This window comes from Balaenoptera musculus, chromosome 3 (genome assembly GCF_009873245.2).
Source record: "Balaenoptera musculus isolate JJ_BM4_2016_0621 chromosome 3, mBalMus1.pri.v3, whole genome shotgun sequence".
NCBI lineage: Eukaryota > Metazoa > Chordata > Mammalia > Artiodactyla > Balaenopteridae > Balaenoptera > Balaenoptera musculus.
The window spans coordinates 157,823,473-157,833,909 of NC_045787.1; the positions used below are offsets into that span (position 1 = coordinate 157,823,473).

Sequence of the window (10,437 nt, forward strand, 5' to 3'; positions counted from 1 at the left end):
GGGCACACCAAGAGTGCATGCTTATGCAGTTTGAAAAGAAAACCCATTGAAGAACATTCAGAGGAAGTAAAAATGATGAAGCATGTGCTGGCGGCAATTGTCGGTCTTTGTTTCAGAGGCAGCTGTGGTCTTAGGAGAAAAAAGCACCAGATGTGAATCTAGACAGTCTCTTCCTGTGTCAAATGGGTGAGTAAACATTGCTTCCTCCAGGACCGCTGTTTGTAGGCTGCCATGAAAGTCCCTCCAGCATCTCCCTAGCAGACTCTCAGTAGCCTCTGTCCATCTATCTGTTGGTTCATTCATTCACTCACTCATTCATTCACTCACTCATTCATTCACTACGTATTTGAGAAACACCTAACTGCTCCTTCCAGGTGGAACTTTCCTTCCAAGATCTAAAACGAGTAGGAAATTATTGGGTGGGCCAAAAAGTTCGTTTGTTTTTTTTCCATAAGGTGGCTCTAGTAGCACTTAGTGGTCTTTAACTTCATTCAAAACAATTTTGTTAGATTGCATGTGACAGCTGTCATATCGGCGTGCATTTAAAAAAATGACATCAAAATTTGTGTAGCCATTTTAATATTGAAGATGGAAGAAAAAAAGCAACATTTTCAGCATATTATGCTTTATTATTTCAAGAAAGGTTAAAATGCAACTGAAACACACAAAAAGATCTGTGCAGTGTATGGAGAAGGTGCTGTGACTGATCAAACGTGTCAGAAGTGGTTTGCGAAGTTTTGTGCTGGAGATTTCTCACTCGGGTAGACCAGTTGAAATTGATAGCGATCGAATCGAAACAATAATTGAGAACAATCAATGTTATACTACACGGGAGATAGCCGACATACTCAAAATATCCAAATCAAGCGATGAAAATCATTTGCACCAGCTTGGTTATGTGACTCGCTTTGATGTTTGGGTTCCACATAAGTTAAGCGAAAAAAACCTTCTGACCATATTTCCGCATGCAATCCTCTACTGAAACGTAATGAAAACGTTCTGTTTTTAAAACAAATTGTAACGGGCGATAAAAAGTGGATACTGTATAACAATGTGGAACGGAAGGGATCGTGGGGCAAGCGAAATGAACCACCACCAACCACACCAAAGGCCAGTCTTCACCCAAAGAAGGTGATGTTGCATATATGGTGGGATTGGAAGGGAGTCCTCTATTATGAGCTCTTTCCAGAAAACCAAACAATTAATTCCAACAAATACTGCTCCCAATTAGACCAACTGATGAATTTGGTTTAATTGGACGCATTTGATGAAAAGTGTCCAGAATTAGTCAACAGAAAACACATAATCTGGGACTTGCCTGGAGGTCCAGTGGTAAAGAATCCACCCTACAATGCAGGGGACGCGGGTTCCATCCCTGGTCAGGGAACTAAGATCCCTCATGCCACAGGGCAACTAAGCCCACGTGCCACAACTACTGAGCTCACGTGCCACAACTACAGAGCTCGCGTGCCTCAACTAGAGCCCACGTGCCGCAAACTACAGAGCCCACACGCCCTGGAGCCCGCGCGTTACAACTAGAGAGAAGCCCTCACATCGCTAGAGAAGCCCTCACACCACAACGAAGATCCCGCGTGCCGCAACTAAGACCCGACACGGCCAAAAATAAATAAAATAAATAAAAAATAAATCTTTAAAACAACAAAAAAGAAAACACATAATCTTCCAGCAGGGGGCTTCCCTGGTGGCGCAGTGGTTGTGAGTCCGCCTGCCAGTGCGGGGGACGCGGGTTTGAGCCCTGGTCCGGGAGGATCCCACGTGCCGTGGAGCAACTGGGCCCGTGTGCCGTGGCCGCTGAGCCTGCGCTCTGGAGCCCGCGCGCCACAACTGCTGAGCCTGCACGCCACAGCTGCTGAGGCCCACGCGCCTGGAGCCCGTGCTCTGCAGCGGGGGAGGCCACCACAATGAGAAGCCCACGCACAGCAGCGAAGACCCAACGCAGCCCAAAATAAAAATAAATAAAATAAAGAATTTAAAAAAAAAATCTTCCAGCAGGATAACGCAAGACCACATGTTTCTTTGATGACCAGACAAAAACTGTTACAGCTTGGCTGGGAAGTTCTGATTCATCCACTGTATTCACCAGACATTGTACATGCGGATTTCCATTTATTTCGGTCTTTACAAAATTCTATTCATGGAAAAAACTTCATTTTCCTGGAAGACTGTAAAAGGCACCTGGAACAGTTCTTTGCTCAAAAAGATAAAAAGTTTTGGGAAGATGGAATTATGAAGTTGCCTGAAAATGGCAGAAGGTAGCAGAACAAAACGGTGAATACGTTGCTCAATAAAGTTCTTGATGAAAATGAAAAGTGTGTCTTTTGTTTTTACTTAAAAAACCAAAGTGGGACTTCCCTGGTGGCTCAGTGGATAAGAATCCGCCTGCCAATGCAGGGGACGCGGGTTCGATCCCTGGTCTGGGAAGATGCCACATGCCGTGGAGCAACTAAGCCCATGCACCACAACTACTGCATCTGCACTCTAGAGCCCGTGGACCACAACTACGGAGCCCACGTGCCACAACTACTGACACCTGCGTGCCATAGAGCCCACGCTCCGCAACAAGAGAAGCCATCGCGATGAGAAGCCCACACATCACAACGAAGAGTAGCCCCTGCTAGCCACAGCTAGAGAAAGCCCGCACACAGCAACGAAGACCGAACGCAGCCAAAAAACAAACAAACAAAAAAACCGAAGGCACTTTTTGGCCCACCCAATACAAACTGCAGTCAGTGATTTGAAGGAAACATCCAAGGTACAAAGAAAGGCCCATAATGGAGCCTGGTCTGGGAGATAACATTTCACTGGAGAACTGAAGGATGAATAAGGGCATGCCAGGCAGAGGGAGTGGCATGTGCAAAGGCCCTGAGGTGCAAATGATCTCAGCTGTGGGAAGAAGAGTGAGATGAAGAGAGGAGGGAGGGAGACAAGGGTGAGGGGTTTCTGGGGTGGGAGACAAGTATAGATTTTGTCCTAAGGCAATGGGGAATCACGGAAGGCTTCAGAGCACAGAAGGGGCATAGCCCAATTTATGCTTTTTAAAAATTGTGGTAAAAGTTACATAACATAGTTACCATTTTAAAGTGTTTAATTCCACGGCAGTTAGCACCTTCACAATGTTGTATAACCATCACCTCTATGTAGTTCCAGAACATTTTCATCATCCCAAGAGGAAACCCTGTCCCCATTAGCGGTTGCTCCCCATTCCCGGTCCCCTAGCCCCTGGCAACCACCAGTCTGTTTTCTGTCTCTATGGATTTGCCTGTTCTGGACATTTCATATAAATGGGATCATACAACATGTGGCCTTTTACATCTGACTTCTCCAATGCGTACTTTTAAAAGGCAACTTAGAAGGACAGGAATGCAAATAGGCGCTGTGCTGCTCCATCCACACTCCTCCATCCCGCTCCCTGTTTAACAACAGGCACCTGTGTGATTGCCTGTGCTTGCCAGGGGCTCGCCTGGGCTGCTGGAGCACCCGTTGCCTGCATGACCAACAGAAGGCCAGAAGTGCCTTGAGTTGACATCCCCCAGGCAGCCCTGATCAATAGTATAAGGTGTTTCCAGATCTCCCAGCAGGATAGAGCCAAAGTCACCCTCCAGGGACTCTGCTGGATGCACACCCCTCACCACTGAATCCCAGTCTCTGCTCTCTCCCCTTTTCTGAGCCTCAGTTTCCTCCTCTGTAAAATGGGTCATAGGGAGGGAGCATATTGCACTCAGTGAACAGTCAGAAGTCACACTGGGTTTACAAAAAGTAAGATCCACATTAAGAATGCAAGGAAAGGACTTTTCTGAGTGCTGATGGGGTCCACTTTGGGAGAGGTGTCAGGCTCAGGAGTGAAGACCCAGCAGGGAAGGTGTCAGGTGGTTGGGAGCAGCTGGAGACACAGCAGAGGCTCAGCATGTGGCTGCCAGCCCAGCCCTGGGAGGTCAGCCTCTGAAGGCTGCATTCATCCTCCCAGGAAAATCACAATTCTCTCTTTCCCCTCAGCGCCTCCCCAGCCCCCTCCTCCGCCCTAGTTTATTATTTACCCATTCAGGGCCACGATTTATTTTTGGACGAGAACATCGGTCCTCCTCACTCTCATGGCCACCTGCCAGAGCCCCGCGCTGGCCACGCTGGGAGAAGGAAGGCCAGAGAGAATCCAGCCTAGCTGAGAGAAGGCGGGTCCTTGGGGGAGGGTCTTGGTCACGCCTGGCTCTTGATCTTTTGTTTATCCCCATAGACAGCAACTAGGAGTGCGGGCGGCCGAATTTTCGGATTTCTCCACATTCCTGACGAACGAAGAGACTGACATGCCAGTTTACAGCACTGTCTTTGCTGTAGACATAAACAACGTCACTTAGAAATTGACATGGGTGAGCCAGGCATGGTTTGGGGTGGGTTGTGAAGTGTCCAAATATACACTCCTTTAGTTCATGCAGACAAATAAGGATGCATTCATTTTCATTTTTAAAATTATCTTTATTTTATTTTGTTTATTAAATTTTACAAAGTTGAATTCACCCTCAGTCCCCAGCTTCAACTTGGCAAACTCCTATTCATCCGTCAAAACCCAATACACAGACTCCTTCCTCCATCCTTCACATGTCCACACAAATGCTACATCTTTCTCCTCTCTGTGCTGTAAAAGAGGAATCCTCCGCTACTGTGGTCATCTGTTTATGACTCTGTGTCCCTCTCTGGACTCTGTTCTAGCACCCAGCACAGTGCCTGGCATATAGTGGGTGCTCAGTAAATGTGGAGGTTGGGGGGAACATTTTAAAAAACAGCTTTATTGAGACATAATTCACATATCATTCAATTGGCCCATTTAAAATATATAGTTCAATGGTTTTTAGGATATTCACAAATGTGTACAGTCACCACCAAGATCAATTTTAGAACACTTTCACCACCCCCAAAATAAACCCTGTGCCCATTTCAGTCACTGCCACTCCTCCTCCCCCCAACCCCTGGCAACCACTAATCTACTTTCTTTTTATTTTTTTAACTTTTTTTGTGTGTGTGGTTTGAGAGATGGAAATTATTTATTTATTTGTTTATTTATTGGCTGTGTTGGATCTTTGTTGCTTTGCACGGGCTTTCTCTAGTTGCGGCGAGCGGGGGCTACTCTTCGTTGTGGTGCGTGGGCTTCTCATTGTGGTGGCTTCTCTTGTTGCCGAGCACGGGCTCTAGGCACTCTGGCTTCAGTAGTTGTGGCACACGGGCTTAGTTGCTCCGTGGCATGTGGGATCTTCCCAGACCAGGGCTCGAACCTGTGTCCGCTGCATTGGCAGGCGGATTCTTAACCACTGTGCCACCAGGGAAGTCCAAAGATTTTTTTTTTAATTTTATTTTTAAATTTAAGTTAATTTTATTTTTGGCTGCATTGGGTCTTCATTGCTGTGCACGGGTTTTCTCTAGTTGTGGCGAGTGGGGGCTACTCTTCGTTGTGGTGCACGGGCTTCTCACTGCGGTGGCTTCTCTTGATGCAGAGCATGGGCTCTAGGCACGTGGGCTCAGTAGTTGTGGCTCACAGGCTCTAGGGCGCAGGCTCAGTGGTTGTGGTGTACGGGCTTAGTTGCTCTGCAGCACGTGGGATCTTCCTGGACCAGGGCTCGAACCCATGGGCTCTAGGCACGTGGGCTCAGTAGTTGTGGCTCACAGGCTCTAGGGCGCAGGCTCAGTGGTTGTGGTGTACGGGCTTAGTTGCTCTGCAGCACGTGGGATCTTCCTGGACCAGGGCTCGAACCCGTGTCCCCTGCATTGGCAGGCGGATTCTTAACCACTGCGCAACCAGGAAAGTCCCATATGAAGAGATTTGTTTCAAGGAATTGGCTTAGGGTTTCTATGTTGCAGTCTTGAGGAGAATTCTTTTTTCCCAGGAGACTCAGTTTTTGCTCTTAAGGCCTTCAGTTGATTAGATAAGCCCCACCCAGAGTCTCGAGGATAACTTCCTTTCCTTAAGGTCAACTGATTGGAGATGTTAACCACATCTAGAAAATACTTTCTATCTTTTTTTTTTTTTTTTTTTTTTGGCTGCACTGCATGGCATGTGGGATCTTAGTTCCCCAACCAAGGATCGAACCCATGCCCACTGCATTGGAAGTGCGGAGTCTTAACCACTGGACCACCAGGGAAGTCCCTAGAAAATACTTTCACAGCACCATTTAGACTAAACCGCTGGGCACCATTGCCTGATGAAGTTGACACATAAATTTAAACCATCAGTATGTTTCCACATCCCCACCCCACCACAAACCATCCATGAGAATGCCACCTCCTCTGAGAAGACTGCTGTGATGTTCCCTGGCCACAAAGGAGAGAACATGGAGGCATGTTGACCGGCTGCATCTGGACGGAGGGAGCCGAAAGGGAAGCAAGCAGGGCAGGCATGCAGGATATCTATGGGAAGGCAGTGGAGATGTCAGCAAGGGTGAGAGCTCCAAGGCCAGCCAAGGCTCTGGACTTTGCCCCAGGGCCATGGGGAGCCATAGTAGGTTTTAGAGCAGGAGAGTGATATGGTTGGATACACTAACGATTGAAAAAATTGTCACTGACTGATATGGGTCTCTCAGCACCCCTAGATGGGGGCAGCGGGGGTCAAGGCCCCAGTCCAGGCAGGAAATGGCAAGGTCTGGGCCAAGGGCTGTGGGGATGGGGGTGGGGCCTATTTAAGAGTTTCCAGGTACATCAGTCTGGGATGAGTGTGAGTTGCTAAACTGTCATGCTGAGCTCTGACCATCGGTTCAGGCCTCTGATCTCTTCCAGGAGTTATTTCAGAAAATACCTCCTTGGGCTGCACAAGGTCAGTGACCTGACCACGAATGTCTGTGACACCAATGCCTCCCACCCCCTGTGGGACCACTGGGGAGCTGTTGCCTAGAGATGGCTGCCTCCTCTCCCTGCCCCCAGTGGAAAGCCAACCCCTCTCCCCTGGCAGACAGTCTGGCAGGGAAAACGGGCTCCATCTTGCCATTCCCCAAACATGAAAACCTTCCTACCCCAGGGCCTTTGCACTGGCGGTTTCCTCTGACTGGAATGCTTTTCCCACCATTTTACCCATGGCCAGTTTCTCCTCGTCCCTAGGCTCAACTTAACTTTCACCACCCCCAGGAAGCTCTCTCCACTATTGTCAGCCTCTATGACATCACCTGTCTTACCGCCCAGGATTTGAAACTATTTTATTTTATTTTATGCTTCCCCCTCTGGAGTATGGAGCCATGAAGGTGGGATTTTTTTGCCTTGATTACTGCCTCATCCTCGGTTCCCACAACACCTGTCTCTCAGTAACTGCTTGTCGAGTGAATGAATAAAGAGCCACATCCCCTTCTCATCATTCTCTCACCCTTCAAACCATGACTCTGGACTCATGGATTCCTTTCCCTCCTCTCCCCAGAGTTTTGATGTCACCATGGAGATGCTGATCCCACTGCTTTCCTGGTCCTCTCCTATTGCTTGCCTGAGCCATTCCTGAAGCCTCCACCCTCACTCCGTCCGTTCCATCCCCCACAGCAGCCTTCAGAGGAATCTTTTAAACATGTAAGTCTGGCTATGGGCCTCCCCTGCTCTCACATTCTCTATGGCTCCCAATTGCCCTCAAGAGAACATTCCAACCCTTCTGCTCATTTTCCAGAGCCCTTCAGACTGGGCCCTGTCTCATTGCTGACTCTTTTCCAAACGCAAGTTGTTCCCTTGCCTAGTTTGCTCTTCCCCACCTCTCTGTTTGGTGAACTCCTATTCAACCTTCAAGACCCCACTCAAAGGGTCCCTCCTCTGGAAGCACTCCCTACCTTCAAACAGAGCCCTGACTCCCCTCTGAGGATGTCTGCATCCAGTTCTGTCTCCCAAAGTTTGGGGACAACCTTTTAAAAAAAGAAATGCCACTGAGCTGTGCATTACTGTGCCAAAATTTCACAGCCGCCTCTCGAGGAATGAGAGGGCAGGGGCATTTGAGAGTCCTTGATATCCATGGCCATCTGGCCTTCCCTCCAGAAGTCCCCAGTGACCAATGTCACAGGGTTCCTGCATGCTGATTTCCCTTCAAACCTTCCACTTCTTTTTTTTTTTTTGGCTGCACTACACGGCTTGTGGGATTTTAGTTCCCTGACCAGTCATTGAACCCGGGTCCTTGGCAGTGAAAGTGCGAAGTCCTAACCATTGGACCGCCAAGGAATTCCCCAAACCTTCCACTTCTGACTACAAAATTACTAGCTGCCAGTGCTCTGAACTGAGCCCAAAATGAATGAATATTCTGAACTTCTCCTGAAAGAGAAGGGAGTTCCAGGAAGCTGAGGCCACTATGTTCCTGTCTACACCATTTGTTTACAAATATTATGTTGCCACACTGTGCATGGCCCCACACCAAGTGATGCTGGACTCACGAAACCTCAATCCTCAAGATCCCCCCAGTCTGGAGAGCAAAGGCAAACACAGATTCCTCCAGTCCCATGGGGTCAGGGCTGGGTTGGAGGGAGGAATTGGGGCTGGAGGACCCCAGAACAGGGAGCTGGGCCCTGCCTGGGGGTTTAAAGAAGACTTCCTGGAGGAGGGGGGCAATGACACTGGGTGTTGAAGGATGAATAGGAGTTCAGTGGGTGGGGAAGAGATGGCAGTGACCCTGACAGAGGGAATTTGCAAGAGCATGAGTCAGAGGACATTGAGCGAACATGGGGAACTGTGAGCAGGTGGGCACACGGAGGCAGGGGGGACATTGCTTAAGGATCCCTGTCTGTAGAGTGACCTCAGAGGGAAGCAGCTCCTGCAGAAGCAGTGGACAGTCTTCCTCAAGGTCAGCCTCATATGCTCCTTCCCGAGACTAGCTTCCACGTCAACATCCTGCAAGACTAAAGACTAGATAGAAACTTTCTCTTATGGAAAGCTTACACCGCAGTGTAAGTGGGCATCATCTCTGTGCCTCTGGGAGCAATAATAGGACATCCACTGCATGCTAACTCCTCATGGCCGGAGGCAGAAACAGCAGCTCAGGAAGGTTCAGGACTTTGGATTTGAACACTCAGCTGCAGGCCTGGGCCAGACGGGACCAGCTCTTCCTTGAATCACTTCATTTCATCTTCACCCCCAACACTTGGGAGGAGAGAGTCTGATCTCCATTTACTGAACCTCCAAGAGAGGATTTCTGCTTGAGGGTTCATAGTGCTGGTGCCTCCAAGGAAATGCAGAGCCTGAGACCCCCACCTGCACCCATCTCCCACTTCCCCGAGTTCAAAATGGCAGGAGGCTGTGGCCCACTTTCAAGGCCAGTCCCTTCCAGAGGGAGCACCTGGAGTCACCCCAGGGTTTTACATGATCATTTTCCCCTAATTATAAAAATGTTAAGCAATTTCCTGATGGAGAACCAAAGAAACAGAAAAGAAAACAAACAAACAAAAAAAGACACAACCTGTCCCACAATTGCTCAGCTCAAGAGATAATCTGCCCTGGCATTTTATGTACTACCTCCCAGCATTTAAAAAATGGCCTTATTATATTTTTATTATCCAAGTAATGTGACTCTCCTGGAGAATAAGCAACTGACAAGATAAGGAGAAAGAAAACATAAGCAGAAATTACCTATCATTTCCAAAACAAGAACTCTTACTATTTTTTTTTTGAATTTTTGAATGTTATTTTATTTATTTTTTATACAGCAGGTTCTTATTAGTTATCTATTTTATACATATTAGTGTATATATGTCAATCTCCCAATTCATCCCACCACCACCAGCCCCCAGCCACTTTCCTCCAAGAACTCTTTCTATTTTAAAGTATTTATTTTTCTTAGTATGCAACACCTCACGTCTACTGCAAATGATTTAGAAAATACAACTAAACCAAAGGCAGAACAATTTCTTTTTATTCCTTCACCCATAGATGAGCCTCGTTAACTCCAGTTCTATGGTTTCTTCACACTATGAATACTCATGAGATGAAGAACAGCAAATGCTTATGAGCAAAGACTCTGGACCCAGACAGCTCAGGTTCAAATCCTAGCTCTGCCTGCTGGCTGTGTGACTTTGGACAAGTAGCTTCACCTCTCTGGGCCTCAGTTTTCTTATCTATACAACAGGAAGGATGATCATCATGCTTCCAAGGCACAGTGAAGATTGAGATAATGCACTTGCTGTGCCCAGAACATTTTTTACAACTTGATTTTTATGCTTCTTTCCTCTGCTTACGAAGTTAAGATGTGCATACCATATACACAAAAATACACACACACACACACACACGTAGCAACAGCTAATAAGAAGGGAAAGGTTGGCAACCCCACCCAGCAAAGCCCAGCCTAAAGCAAGTTAGGGCAAGAGACAAGCTGACGTCCAGCCCCAGCCTGATCCCACGGGGAGCCCTGGAGCATGAACAGCACCCCAGAGCTTGTCTCGCTCAGAGGTGAGGGGGCTGGGCTAACATATCCAAATCCACCCTCGC

At 47.9% G+C, this 10,437-nt stretch overlaps 1 long non-coding RNA gene across 1 annotated transcript; it reads left to right on the top strand.

Annotated features, from left to right (window-relative positions):
• Window positions 1-9,971, top strand: LOC118893231. The gene is made up of 3 exons (XR_005019436.1): window positions 1-186; window positions 7,406-7,548; window positions 9,880-9,971. It is a non-coding gene; the product is annotated as an uncharacterized LOC118893231 (long non-coding RNA).
• Window positions 9,972-10,437: the final 466 nt, after the last annotated feature.